A 14,682-nucleotide genomic window follows, 5' to 3' on the forward strand; every position below is an offset into this window, starting at 1 on the left:
GCCAGCCAATAAGGAGACCAAGGAACTTTAAGAAGTTTATCATAAACATGATTAAAGCAAGCCTCTAACAAAGATCAGTGTCTTATTAATTTTGACTTAACACTCAAATTTCAAATTTTCCCATAGCCCATGTTATTATACATCTTGGTTTGCCTAAGACAATTCTCATATAATTTTAATAGGGCCTACTTTACTCTAAAAATTTCCCCAGTTTGGATGCTAAACTGTGAGATCACACTGCTTAAAAGGGATTTTTCTTTTTGGCACTCACTAGTTCTACTCCATTTCGCTCTTTAAAGAGAAGTAGAAGATACTTGCTGAACTGTATAAAATTATGTACTCACTTGAATTTATGAAATGCCACGCTCAAGCCAAATTTGAATAGATAATCTAAAATTTTGTATCATGAAAATAAAACAGCTATTAAAACAAATAGTCATTTGAAATAGAAGTGTTGAGGGTGCTAAGTTTTTTATATCATTGTTTCTCCATGCACTTTAGTATTCAAACAGCTAAAGACAACCATGAATCCTGAAAGCATGAACATTCAAGATTTCTGTGTGGCCAGATACGGGGCTAGAGTTTTCTGAGTTGAACAGATGGCTTAGGTGTCCTTTTAGTATCTGTTCTGCCTGCATCAAAAGGAGAAAAAAGTGACAAAGTATTCTTTTTAAATCTTTCTTTCATGAATATGCATAAATATAGCATTCATGAATCACTGAGATGTAGGAGACTGTTAAATTGCCTTTTTGCTAGAGTTTTTTAAAAAAACTTATGAGTAACCATACATTTGACTCAATTGCAATTCCTTTTATAGAGGTCATTTTTGAATCTGTTCCACTGCTGGTAGGTAGGCTGGAGTCAAATGGAGGCATGAAGATACGCTAATAATGACTTATTAAAGTTCTTTATCTTGCCCTATGGCCAAAAACTTTTCTAGGGACAATGTAGGTGCCAAGGGTTTAATTCAGATCATCATTAATAAACAGCAAAGATTATCTGACAAAATCATAAGAGATAGTGAAAAGGAAAAATAAACTTTCTTAGTAGAACTTACTACCTTTCTTAGTAGAACTTATTACTCATTAACTTATTACCTTTTCTGTCACTATCTTGATAACCATTTGAAAGCATGAATTTTCCTTAGAATCTAGAAAGATCTTATTTCCTTCTTTAAAACACTGAACATAGATCTTCAGGTATTCCTTGGTATTTTTCCTGGTTCTAAAACATGAAGAGGAAATATATTACATTGCTTACCATTACTCCTGTCACATACTTGACAAATATTAATAATCTGGGTTTTTTCCTCATCTAATACCTCATAGTCATTTTCATTCCAACATGCAAAGCAGGCACTTTCAATTAAGTAGCACTGGAATCTTGATGAAATCTGTAAGCCTTTCCTAGTACAGATTTGCTAAGGCACAAGGAGGAATGTAATTGTTTAATTCCCACCTTTTAAAACTATTGTAGGAAATTACTGGGATATTTAACCTATTTTTTTTTCTATTATTTAGGGGCTTTGTTCTCCTTTCTTTTAAATAATTTATGTAGGTAAAAGCACTGATTTGGTTAGCTTTTGAAAGGTTATGCTGTGAAAACGGTCAATCAAGATTTAAGTGACTCCAACAATACAATTTATTTCTTGCTCATATAAACAGGTCAACTGCAGTTTTGCTTCTGTTCTATATGTCTCTTCATTCTAGGACCAGGTTCATAAAACTTACCTGGCTCATGCCCTTCTCATGGCAGAGGGAAAGTTTGAGACATAACTATTAGTAGTTCTAGGAGCCTATGCTAAGATGTGGTGCACATCACTTCTGCTATTTCATTGGCCAAAGCAAGTCACATGGCTACCAATGTTAACAGAAAGAAGGCTTTGCATATCATTTAAAAATGAGTATAAATGTGCAATCCTCTTATGGGGAAGTAGGTGAATATTTGTGAATAATAACGGAATACAACATGGCATATATTTGCTTATAAAAGAGTGCTTGTGCTCCATGAAATATTTTGGACTACAGAGAGAGAGAGGACTGACTACCTTTTACTTAAGTGCAACGAGATAACAGTTCAGATTTCCTGCTGACTCTGGGAGATACTTAATCTCCTGGAAAGACATATCTATGAATTTTGCTTGTGAGCTGGCAGATAAATGGACGGTGCATGAACCCAAGATAGAGTTGATTTTTCCCTCAATGTTTTATGCTGCTTTGCACCTGGACTCCATGAGCTAGATCAGAGAAAGCCCACAGAGCATTTTTGCAGAATAATGTCATAAATGCCCACATAATTTTAATTACAGATCAAGCTTAAATGGGTAATTTAAAATATACTCCAATCATACAGAGGGAGAGTAAATTATCATCTGTTATTGACTGAAAGAACTAGAAAGCCAAGTAAATGGTTGCTAGGCCCTCTGCTATCATTTAGAGAAATAGAAGAGCACAAAAATGGTAAAGCAATGAGCTTGCATATATGTAAGAGAAAGATTTTTTTGCCGTTAATTTTTTTTTTTAACAGAAAGAAGTTTGGAACCAGCAAAAGAAAAGTTTCACTGGGAACCTTGCCTTTCTAGTGTAAAAGAGGGTGAAGACTTTAATAAATAATTTTAGCATTTGTGAACTGGCAGTGATGGCTGAAAAAAAATAAAGCAAGGATCACAGAGCTCTGTGAAAGTTTGGGGAACTTGTCCCAGCAGGTTGAAACAATATGACTTGAAAATGATACATTGTTGGTGTCCTTTGCCCTGACTATAGGTGACAGATGACTGGCACAGAAGAGGCATATTGATTGGGGGAGGAAAAAAAAAGACCAACCTATTTTATCATTTCAAAGTAAATATGTACTTATGCTTGGAAGTGGAAGGATAAAGGCCAAAGGCATTCTACATATATCAGATGCCTTTACCCACGCCAAGCAAAGCTTTGGCATTACCTGCGAGACTGTTAGAAATGCAGACTCTCAGGCTCCATGTCACTTGTAGTTAATTAGAATCTGACTTCCAGAGGATCTCGGGTGATCTGTTTGCACTTTAAACTTTGCAAAGTATAAATATGTAAGATAAATAGTTTTTTGTCTTTATTTATTTATTTATTTTTTTGAGACAGAGTATCCCTCCGTCGCCAGGCGCCCGGCTGGAGTGCAGTGGCGGGATCTCGGCTCACTGCAACCTCCCGGGTTCAAGCAACTCTCCTGCCTCAGCCTCCCAAGTAGCTGGGACTACAGGTGCGTGCCATGACGCCCAGCTAATTTTTGTACTTTTTTAGTAGAGATGGGGTTTCACCATGTTGGCCAGCATAGTCTCTATCTCTTGATCTCTTGATCCGCCCACCTCGGCCTCCCAAAGTGCTGTGATTACAGGCGTGAGCCACCGCCCCAGGCCGTCTTTTTTTTTTTTTTTTTTTTTTTCAACAGAAAGAAGTGTGAAAACTTTTTTCTAGGATGACTAGCCCCTTGCTAGGGAATGTATGTATGTTATTTCACATAATCATCACCATATATACTCATACCATTTGTTTCCAAAATTTAGAATTAGAGAACTTAGTCTCATACACTGGGCAAAATTATACCCATGTTAAGTAGTGAATTCAGGATTTGGACCCAGTTCGGTGACTCTACAATTTTTATCGTCCCCACTCTGCTATCTTCTCTTATATTTATTTTTGTACCCATGAAAGAAGAAAAAAAAAAAGCTCTGCTTCTTTTGCACTTCAATTTTTGAAAAGTCAAAACCCAGTACTCCCTTTACTCATATTTCCTCCGTTTCCATCTTCTCTCTTAGTGTTGATATGTACAAAGATGTGCTCTATACACTAAGAAAACATAAAAAATTTAATCACAATTCTTGTTGATAGTTCAAAGCAATAAGAAAATTTTTTATGAACGACTGTTTTATCAATTCTGGATGCCAGTCATTTTTAAAAAATTGTCAAAGCAACTAGTATATGGACATGATAGACTATAATTCTGTTTCACAAGGATAAAACTGGAACTCACAGATCATATAATCATTGACTAAGAGCTGTAAAAAGATTTAGAGATAATCTCACCCTGTGCCCTGTGACATTAGGCTACTTTCCAAGGTCACCTACTGCAGAGACATGGTTAAAACCCAAGTATTCAGATTTCCAGTGTAGGCTTCATCCATTTCTGCTATGTATCATACTGCTTCAAAGGGGAAGTTAAGAGTAACTGTCAATTAGAAGTCACTAGGTGAGTATACAAATTTTGCATGATATTTTCCAGTGAAGAAATAGTATTGAGATCCTCTTCCCAAACCAGTCAATGACCCATTTCTTGAGAGGTAACCGGATAAAATGAAATGGCTGTAAAGCGAACACTCCCTGATGATTTCTGGGAGGAAGCCATGCTTCCCCTGCTGCAAGCCTTTCTATGAATTCTATCCAAAACAAGGTTTGGATCAGATTCTTACTGAGATCCTACTTGACTTAATCCTTGGCTTGGGGTTACTAGGGAATTAAGACATATTCAAAGGAAAAGAAAAGGAAAAAATAAGCAGCTGGAGTTTGTGTGCTTGTGTATGCTTCCATGTATGTATACACAATAGTTTAAGCCTGGCTAAGACTTTTATGATTCATGTCATTTCTTGTATACAGCTTCATCTCAGTTCTTAGTGGTTTTTCAGTAATAAGCTATTTGCTTAGCAGGGAAAATAAGTGTTTCTCCCTGTGATTGCCAAAATGGTGTTGGTCTCTTTGCAGAGCACATTTCTTCATCAAGAACTCAGGCCCTCTAAATAGGACAGAGCAACAAGTATTGGCATGTAGACAGGAACCTGGAGAGAGTGCCAGCTGACTCTTCAGTTTCTCCACCAGGTACAGTGCAGAGACAGAAAAAAGAAACAGCACACAGGTGAAGGAAGAAAAGGGACATGAAATAAATATGATAGATGCAGCAGAGATAAGATATTGAAAAGCAGAGAATAATGCTGAGGGCACCAGTGGAGCCAGACTAGGTTGGAGAGGATAATGTTCTTATGAACACATTGAATAGGAGATTCTAAATTTCTTTTTTTATTCTGAATAATTTGCTAGCCTCTCCTTGCTAATCTATGTCCACATGTAAGTCAAATATTAAAAATACATGCCCTGATTTAAAACGATGTCTGACACACAGAGACTGGAGTTACACTGCCACAAGCTAAGGGACACCAACATTGCTGGCAACTACACTGGGTGGGAAATGGGCATAAAATGGATTCTCCCTCAGAGCCTCCTGAAGGAAACGACCCTGCCAAAACCTTGATTTTGGACTTCTTCTGGCTCCAGAACTATAAGACAATGCATTTCTGTTGTTTTAAACTACCTAGTTTGTAGTAATTTTTTATGACAGCCCTAGCAAACTAATATAGATATTTAGGTTAATGGATTTCTAATAATAAGTATAACTTTAAAAGTGTCCTAATTTTTAGTGTGTTTAGTCATGAGAAAAATGTATCAACAAGCTGGAGTAAAACATTTTATAGTATTTTCTGTATTTTATATATAAGTAAACTGAGGCACAGAGAAGACAGCAACTAGAAATAAAATTCTTAGCCAACTTTTTAAGAAAGTTATTCTCCATCAGGTAATTGCTATGGTGCTCTATGTGCATCTTCTAATTTATTCATAGAGAAACTACTCTTCATGAGATGAGTATTTCAGTCTCTAGATTAGGTCATATGCAAGTAAGTAACAGAGCTGACTTGAAACCAGATCTGTCTGTTCTAAGTCCATGTTTTTAAACATGGGTCAGCAAAATTTTCCTGTAAAGGGGCCAGATAGTGAATATTTTTGGCTATGCAGGCCAAATGATCTCCTTAGCAACTTCTAATTTCTGATCATGTCATTATAGATAATACATGAGCCAAAAATAGCACTCTATTTGGGTTGCTGTAAGAGTACATCATAGACTGGGTGGCTGATAAATAATAGAAATGTATTTCTCATAGTTCCGAAGACTGGGAAGTCCAACATAAAGGTGAATTCAGCGACTGATGATGGCCTATTCCTCGTGGGTGGCATCTTCTGGTCATGTATTCACATAGTGAAAAGGGGCAAACAAGCATCCTCAGGCCTCTTTTATAAGACTATTAATGCCATTTATGATCTATTCACCTCCCAAAGGGCCTACTCCTAATACCATCATCTTGGGGCTTAGGATTTCAACATATGAATTTTCAGGGTACATAAACATTTAGACCATAGCAGAAGTCTAGAATAAGATTTCTGATTTCTTGCAGAAAATTGGAGGAAAAGAGTGAAACTGACAGAAGAGAATGCATTTCAACATTATTTAGACCAATGCAGACCCACAACATTATTTTCTTTGTTGTTGTTTTTTAATCTTTACCTCTGTTTCTATCCTATTCCAAAAACTATCTGCTTGAGATAAAAATGGATTAAGTATTGCAGAGTTTAAGGCAGTTTCCAAAGGGTATTTTTATATAGATTCTGCTGTGAATGTAGTAGCTGAGTATTAGAAAAATGGCTTGAGGGAAAACTCTTCTAAAAATAATATTCCTAGCAAAAGACAGAAATGATATAGGAATTAGTGAGCATTTTCTATTACCTATACTTTAATCTAATAGCTTGTGCTTATTTTGAACAGTTAATTGAATTTTCTAGTAGTGATTATTTATATGTAGCTGCTTTTCTGATTTCATGATACTTAGAATAAAATTCGGGTAAACTATACATTTGTTCTACTATTGCCTGATTTCCATATAATAAAAATATGTAGAATTCATTTTTCTGTGTTATTCATTCTATATTTCATCTTATAATTGATTTCTGTATTGTTCAGCTCACAATAAAGTATATCAATACACGATATACTAAATGTTTGTGTCCCCCCCACCCCAAATTTATATGTTGAAATTATAAAGCCTAATATGATGGTATTAGGAACTGGGGTTTTGGAGAGCCAGTTAGGCCATGAGGGTGTAGCTCTCATTAATGAGATTAGTGTTTTTATAAGAAAGACCTCAGGGAATTTTCTCAGCCTTTTTCTGCCTTATGAGGATACAACCGGAAGTTAGCAACCCAGAAGAGGGCCCTCACCAGAACCTGACCACACTGGCATCCTAATCTCAGATTTCCAGCCTCCAAAACTGTAAGAAGTAAATTTTCTGTTGTTAATAAACCACCCAGTATATGGTACTTTTTATAGCAGCCCAAACTAAGACGATCAACAGATGCAATGTATAAGTTCAAAGATTCACAAAATGATAGCATTTATATCCCATCTATTCAATTACTCTGTGTATCAAGAGAAAAGACTTTTTATATTGTCAGTTGGATTATTGATTTCCTTAGCTGTTTTAGTAAGGTCATTTTATTAACCCCTCTATGAAATTTGTGTATTAGAGGCCCTTTAAAACCTCCTTGATGGGGGATATGCTTTCTAAGTCAGAGAGCCCTATCTTAAACCACAGAGTATGATGAACTCTAGTGAAGAATCATTTCTGGTAAATGTACAGACCATGTGCCACTGTTTCTGTTCTTTTACCTATATGAGAGATTCTCTTGGCATCCAGGGAGAGAACTTGGGGAAAGCAGGAAGAAGGCTAGGCTTCCAGGAGGCCCTGAGGACTTGGAGGCTATCTATGTGTTCATTACTACTCAGTCAAGTATTTATTGAAGTTACCATGTGACAAGTCCTGGTTGAGTATTGAGTTTCCAGTGGTAAATGACAAAAACCATAGAAATGTAAACATGAATAAACACCTGAAAATAAAAATATAAAAAAAAGTACACACACATAAATGTATATACATATATAGTATGTATATATACATATGGTGGGTATATATCTATATATGTGTACATTATATATATGTGTATATAGGTATTTATGTACATATAAAATAAAATTATAAGAATAATGTTTTATATGTATGTGTGCATATGTATATATATGTATACATATATACATGTGTGTATACGTATATATTAAAGTATCCTTGCCTCGGGGGCAAGGATCCTTTTTAAATCTATAGAAACTTTTTCTGTTGTTAGAAATAATATATAAATTTTAGAATCTTCAATAAATAAATGAATCACTTCACATAAGAAAATAACTGAAAAAGAAAGAAAAAAATTATCATTTGGTTGTAGAAGAAGGGGTTGAAAGAAAGGGAAAGAGAGAGTAGGAAATAGAGCCAGCACAGCTTGAATTTAGAAGAGAGTTAAAAACTCTATTTGAGCAGTTAACATGAGGTTTAGTGCATTTCAGGGATAAATAAATCCATTATTGTTGTTGAAATAATCTGGTATCTCTTCTGTATCCTTAAAAAATAATTCAGTAATGATATCGACTACTGTTTAGGTCTTTTAAAGTTTTAAAGTTTATTTATTTATTTTTAAAATAAGACAACTCAGTTTTGTTGGGGTCACACATGGTTCTTGCCCTCACTAAATGCAGAATTGAGATGATAAATATCTGGTGCTTAGATTTTATTTGGGTTACTTCAGGAGAGAGCTGCAGCGTGACTTGTTGGCAAAAGAAGACAGAAAGTGTCATTATATGTGAAGTCATTGAGGGATTCTCTTCCTTGCTGAGTTGTAAAAGGGTGACTTCAACCATGTTTCAAGTGACCTTCAGAACAGATCAGACACAAGTGTGGCTCACCAATGTGGTCACTTCATCTTCCCCTTTCTGACTTAAGCACTGGGTTTCCTTTCCAATGGTGGTAGTAATAGAGTAACAGTCACTGAATTTTATAGAACAAGGTTCTAGCTTCATTTCTGCCACTAACTAGTTTTATGACTGTGATTTATGTACTTAATTTCTTGATGCCTTTTTCCTTAACAACAGCAAAAAAAAGTTTCAATGCAAGATAATTTTGCAAATAATTTTCTTATAATCTGTTGGCACACATAGGACTTTTCCAAGGGCAGTCCATGATTTAAAAGAACTCTAGGAGGGAATCCTTTAACAATTTTTTATATATTTTTTAAAAAGAAGATGTTTCTAATTTGTGTTATGGGCTTGGATTTTTTATACATGGCATTTTCTTTGACAAGTGACATGGTTATACCCCAATGCCACAGTTACTCCTACAAAATTATAAATTTGTGCTCCGTGCTTAAGACTATAGCTCATTGGGGGTTTTAATATACCCTAAAAAAAAACTGCCCATGGTACATTAACTGGAGTGATACACTAGATCTGTATGATTTCAAAAGAGGTAAAATTACCTACATTTATAAGTTGGAAGGTTACATATGGCTACTACCCAATAGTGAAGTGTATCTTTCAGGTATAGGATACAATAAAAAATCACTGTATTATAAATACTTTTCTTATTTGTTAATGCATACTTCCAGTGGTCAAATTATTTTATACTAGAGTTAAATTTTTCCTTAATAGTACTTATAAACTTCGTTTATACTGGGTCCTTATTATTGTTATTACTACTTTCTAAGAAAAATGTTCTGAAACATTACTCGATGTCTCTAGCCATTTCTTTCTGTTAAATACATGAAAGCATACTGATTAAATTTGTTCAGACAAATCATCATAGTTTACAGGAGAAAATTAACATAAGTTTGAACCAAATTGAAAAAATGGAGCATTAACAAAGTATTTCACTTGTAGCTTATGGCTTAATCAAAAGCTTTTGTAACTGTTGTTATTGTGTTTAAGTGGTTTTGTTTATCTGTTTCAATAGACAGAAAAAGGCACTGTTTACTGATGTCTATCTTTGATTCCAGGTATGTGAGCTAATTGCCAAATTAAACTGATGGTATGTCAGGAAGTAAAAGGAAGTTTTTGTTTTGAACCCTGCATTAAACGTAGATTAATGAGTAGAGGACTCAGATATGTTGTGAAAATTCATATTAGAAAGTAGGACACATTTTAGCCATGAATAGCGTTTTATCATCACTTCCTTCTTATTCATGAATGTATTTTGGGACAGACTTATCTAAAGTTTTCTGAAAGTAAAAATGGAGGAGCCATATGTGTTTATTTGCTTCACAAAGCATATTCAGGAAAGGCACCATCACATTAATCAGTACAGGACTGTTCTCATAATTCTTGGAAGCACAAGTACATCTATTATGAATCATAGTCTATTTTACCCATTTTTTAAAATAAATAGTAGTTTTCTGTATGATTGACCAAGTTGATTTTTCCAAGATGCAAGTCAAACAAAGTAATTGGGTAAAACATGCAAAACAAACAACATCATCATCACCAAAAAGTTTTAAAAATGTTGCTGGGAACACTGGCTCATGCCTGTAATCCCAGTGCTTGGGAATGCTCAGGTGGGTGGGTCACTTTAGCTCAGGAGTTCAAGACCAGCCTGGGCAACATGGCGAAACCTCTACAAAAAATACAAAAAAATTAGCTGGACAGGGTGGCATGCACCTGTAGTCCTACCTACTCAGGGGGCTGAGGTGGGAAGATGGCTTGGGCCCAGGAGATCAAGGCTGCAGTGAACTGTCATGGCGTCACTCCAGCCTGGGGACAGAGGGACTCCCTGTCTCAAAGAAAGAAACAAACAGAACCCTGAAATTTGAGCTCATTATGCACAAAGCAGGTACTTCAAAGTTTTTGGAGTATATATTTTTTTCAAAAGTTGTGGATGTAAAAATGGCACAAAATAATATGTCTTGCCTCCTTTTTTAGCTAATTTTCACATAATATCAAGTATATGACTGAAACTGGGCGAGGCTGACAGACAATTCTTTGTTCTGTAAATTTATACTATATTTACGCCATATTTTGGAGCTTTAATTTTTCAGATTAGTTCTGAGTATTAGCCTTTGTCTTTTATATTAGAATACTGATGATTTCTGGGTTTAAATAGGTCTTATTTAGGCTAACCACAAGTTATTCATTAGAGTTTAAAACTAAGAAGCCGTCTAAGCATTGGTGACCTCTCTGATCTCCATTCCTTATTCTTAATCACAACTACAGAAAGTACCCATTAGTCTTGCAACACATAGCAAGTCTAAACAAAGGCAGAAAGCAGGCTGTTGAGATTCTGGGAAATTCTAATTCTTCCTAGGGAAGAGGACAAGTAAACAGCTCAAATGTAAGGCCCTGTTGAGATCAAGACCACGTCATTATCATTTCTGTTTCACAGGGCTTCTATTTCTAAAGTGAGCACAAACTCTTAACACATACTTATTTTCAGTATTCTGAACAGAAAATAATACGCTCAAAAACAGTACCCAGCACATTAACTCTTCTCTCACTATTGAGAAAAGCAAAGCATCTGGTGTTGCCAATTGCCAGGCATTTTATATCACTGCAAAGTCTTACTTAAGCATTGATTTCCAGCATAGAGGTCAGCCATGCATGCGTGAGGTCTGGAGGCTTTAAATAGCAGACTTATGGGTTTATATTCATTTAAATTCATCTCTATGTGTTCAAGTTTATTTTGCAAATGCATAAGTGTACTAATCTACTCGATGTTGGAGTTATTACTATGGAAACAACACTGGTTAATAAATGCCTGAGTTCACATATCATTGTGCTAGACACTAATAACTGAATAAACATAGCACCTCGGCTTCTGGTTTGTTACATCCTTAAAGGGACCACCTAGAAGAGTAATCAATGAATAGTCGATAAAGGGTGAACTTTTAGATTGGTTTTCTAATATTATCTTGAAAGCAATTTTCAGTTACTGTGAAGACTGGCAAGGAAAGTGCTTCTGGATAAGCCTACTTTAAGAAACCTCCAGAGGCAGAATTCTTGTTAGGATAAGGGTTTTGCAGAAAATCCTCTTGTGCTAGGTGGCTTCCCCTCCCACATATGAAGTTACAGGATGACATTGCCTCTGGTTTGGAAATACTGTAGGTGTGCATAATATGGGTATGGCTATTGCAGGTTCAATGTTACACCTAAGGGAAAGGAAGCAGAGATCTAGGGTCTGGTTTTAGTCACATGAATAAAGGGAAGTCATAGAGGGAAATTGGGGAGGGGAGAGGAATGAATTTGAAGGTTGATAGGATGAATGTACCACTCAGAGAAAAGGGAGTCAGAATTATTGGATGTTATGCATATTTAATCCTACTGGAAAAAATTGCCACCTTTTTTGAGATGAATGAACCAATGTTGATTTTAGAGTAATGTCATTAAATGTTGGATTTCTTTATTTCCCCTTCTTCTGATTCCATGGTCACCAAACAACCTTCTGAATGTGATCCGGTGTTTTTTACAGGTCTGCCTACAGAGAAAGAATGGCTGGTCTACAGACTTCAACTATTTTCTGTCTTCAGACAGTGATTTATCATAATGAATTAATAAAATTACTCCTGACTTTGATATGGCTTCTCTTGTAGTTCATTTTAGGAACAGAAGGAGCTGATCATGCCAATATGAATATTATAAACCAAGCCAATTTATTATTATAAATTAATAAATTGATATTCTAGGGTATATTCAGAATACATGTTGTAGTCTCATATTTTTTTAGACAGTGTCAGTCTGTCATCATAGTCTTCTAAGTCCTAGGCAAAGGACAAGAAAGACTCTCTAGACTTTTGAAATAGAGGCCCAGAATCTAGATTATGATGACCTAAAAAGGCCCTTCTGGGACCCAACCAGAATTCCCCTGAAGCCTAGCTATTTAATGGACTGTGGCCATTTAAAGGATACATCTACCATTTTTATTTCTCTATATCTGCAGATTACTGGGAGACACTCATTTATGGGTCTCTTGCACTGCTACAAGTTTTGTTGTTACCTGTTTTGTGAGAAAGCCAAGAATGGAAGATCCAAGTAGAGGATAAAAGTAAATGCTTTTATTCAGGCCATTTCTTACGGGATGAAGTAATGTCTTCCTCTGAGAAAAAGAGCAGTCTTACTTACTGGCTTCAAAAAATACCGTGTTCCCTAAACTCAATATTGTTCTCTTGTAACAGAAACTAATGCATGTACACGCATCCATAATGGCCAGCCATGCTATCCCTATGGGAACTGGGGCTTAAGAAACTGAAACAAACATGTTGACTCTCTGCCTTTTGTTTTTGCTGTGAGAAATAAAGTTTTATATCTCTGACCCAGGAGTCTTGTGTTTTCTGCCAGCATCCATGAAATTGCGGCAAGCTAACATTAGCTTATAAGTAGGGTAAAATCTCAGACACTTCGCAGTTATTGACTCAGATTTCTACAGTCTTTTCTAGCACAGTTGCAAAAAATAAAGTACTAGGAGAACTGAGTTCTTACCTAGGCTCTGCAATCAACAAATTATGCCAAAGAATAGTTACTACCTCTCCTTTCTGGAATATTTCTTCATGTATAAAATGAGGAGCGAGAGCTTAATGAAGTAGGTGATGGGAGTTTATAGATAATTAGTGACTTAAAAATAGCGTTCAAGTCTTAGTAATTCTTTGTTATTGTCCCACCACTACAAGATCCAGCACATTGCAATACATTTATGTTCTATTTTAGCCCAAGGGACTTGGGAATGTCTTAGAAGCCTTAATAATTTATTTCCCTTAGCCCATACTTATTCTACATTAAGTGATGCACATATGTTCTGTGTATATATGATTCCTTATTCGGTGAAGATAATTAACTTCTCATTGAACTCAAAATACATAAACCATTTGGATTATCTCTGGGTCCATTTAGTTTTGATAATTCTTAGGTCCCTATTCATTTGGGACATCTTTAGATGTCCACATTGTTTGTTGTTTGATATAAAATTATTCTGAGACTAAATCTGCAATGTGCTAATTGTCGAGGAAGAAGAATAACAGAATTTGGAAGACTCATATGTGTTGCTTGCATTATGCCACTTTCACTCATAAACTCAGTATGGTGCTAGCTGATCTACAGAGAGAGGAAGGAATATACATATCTCTGCTAAAGGAGGAGTTTGTGCACCCTACAATCTAAATTGATGAAGAACCTGTTAATTTATATATTGCAATGTTGAAAAAGCCAATTGCTCTGTCTCCAAATAAAACAGTAGAGAAATAGCTACAAAGCATCAACCTTGACATGAAAGAAGACTAACACACTTGCTGTAGGAAGTCTGTGAACTTTGAGGGCACAAACAAGACTAAGGGTATTGCCTTTCCAACTAAGCACACCAGTTTGGATCTCCTCAATGTAGCTGCTGTTTGGTTGAGAGAAAACAAAGATGATAGGAAGTGAGACACTGGAGCTATCAGCATTCAAAGCCCTCTCTACTTAAAAATCTTTCCCTAATGTTATTAACAAATTAAGTTAACTGTAGTGGAAAACTAGCAGGTTTTTGATCAAATTGTTTTGTCAGAGAAACTACAAGCCTTGTCTACTATTACAGATGTTCAATCTTTAAAGAGAGTCCTGTGTCCCCAGTCTGCAGCAGTGCAAAATGGGCCATGCAAGCTGCTCAGCCCCAATGCTTTCTTGAGATGTAGTCATGGAGCATAGTGTCCAAGAAACAACTTCCAAGAGGACACAGACTAGAGCCACAGATGACAATGGACTTGAGAGTTCTTTCCAGAGCACAGAATGAGTGGCTGCCCACAGAGTTATCTAAGGCACATAATATAATGTTGGAAAAGCGAGTCTTGACTCTTCCAACTGGCAGAATCTGATCATTAGTGTATATGTGGTTGCTGTTTTGTTTTTTTTTTTCTGTTTCCTCTTCTCAATATGAGAGTCCTATTGCAGTTTTCTGGTTCATATTCCACCATAGTATGTTGGGCTTGTGTGTGGCAGAGA

General features: G+C 35.8%; 1 protein-coding gene across 1 annotated transcript in view; it reads right to left on the minus strand.

The window, feature by feature from the left end:
* NEGR1 (neuronal growth regulator 1) overlaps positions 1 to 14,682 on the minus strand; it is a 936,395-nt gene that overhangs the window by 168,045 nt on the left and 753,668 nt on the right. The window lies entirely within an intron of this gene.

Source organism: Aotus nancymaae, unplaced genomic scaffold, assembly GCF_030222135.1.
Source record: "Aotus nancymaae isolate 86718 unplaced genomic scaffold, 86718_ANA_hifiasm-v0.15.2.pri h1tg000007l, whole genome shotgun sequence".
Classification (NCBI taxonomy): domain Eukaryota; kingdom Metazoa; phylum Chordata; class Mammalia; order Primates; family Aotidae; genus Aotus; species Aotus nancymaae.